Raw genomic sequence first — 1,411 nt, forward strand, 5'->3', positions numbered from 1 at the left:
AAATGAGGTGATCACAGTCATAACTGTTAATAAATGAGGTGATCACAGTCATAACTGTTAATAAATGAGGTGATCACAGTCATAACTGTTAATAAATGAGGTGATCACAGTCATAACTGTTAATAAATGAGGTGATTACAGTCATAATTTTAATTTCAATCAAAATTTGTGAACAAAATTGAAACTGGTGAAAACTGAACGTCTCGGTTTTCAATGCATGCCACTTCTCATGCATTAAGTTTACGAAATTGAAATTCTATAGAAATATGCATTTGAAAAATTGCTAGAAAGGATTATGGCATAATAAAACGTTACAGATATTGGTCATTGATATATTTGCTGAGACTGAACATTAATTTATAATTTGCATCTAAAAAAATTTTATATGATAACCTTATGCTTCCAAATTCCACATACATCGATTTGCTTCATAGACGTAAATCTGATCACGACATACTGTCAGTAGCACTTGAAACATGAATTGCATGAACATGGTATATTGCGTTGCTCAGCAGATTCCATCTTCTGAAGTAACTTAATGAAAACAAAACTAATGCTGAATTGCTGAATAGGTAAAAGTACAACAATGACTTTGACGTGGACTTTTCTACTCTGTTAGTTGCGATCTGCAATTTTCCCTGCAGTTGCACACTGCATCTATTCTTTTCCTACATATCTTGCACAATCGTATCCATTTCATCGTTTTCTTAAAATGAAAAAAAAAGATAGGGAACTTTTTATCTAAAGATGTTGGGCAAGAATAACAACAGACTATATTAATGTGGAAATTTTTCTACACATAACGTCGATCGGAATGATAATGTGCACAAGTCGAAAACGATCGATCAGATTCAGTTCTTATCATTCTTCTTCCTTTGACCATTCTATAAAAGTAGTGTTGAACACTTCACCCAACACAAATGCCATTATGGTGAATGGTATTTTATACCGCCATATGGATAAAATATGCTATGTGCAACGATAATGCCATCAAAACGAACTAAACAATGGTTGCTTAGACAAATTAGATCTTTTTCCAAACTATTTGAAAGTGTAGCAAGTTTAACTTCAATGATTTGAAGTTTCATTAGCTTGATTACCAGTCAAATAACATGTCATGATTATCAAATTAAGCTCAATTCCTGAAATAACGCAGAAGTAATAAGCTTCGAAGGAAGCGTAAACAGCTTAGTATGTATTTTCTGAAGATCTTATGTGTTAAGCATATATTCAAAGAACGACATCTCGGCGAAGTGGGTTTATTACCAATTATCTAGTATAATGTGTATTAGTGCAGACGCATTTCGAATATGATTGCACATGCTTTTCTCGTTATCAATCTTTTTTGTTCTAAGCTTCTGTCTACCCATTTGCTTGATTATCTATTGAAATTATTTGGTCCAGAAACAGC

This window comes from Loa loa (genome assembly GCF_000183805.2).
Source record: "Loa loa unplaced genomic scaffold supercont3.75, whole genome shotgun sequence".
NCBI lineage: Eukaryota > Metazoa > Nematoda > Chromadorea > Rhabditida > Onchocercidae > Loa > Loa loa.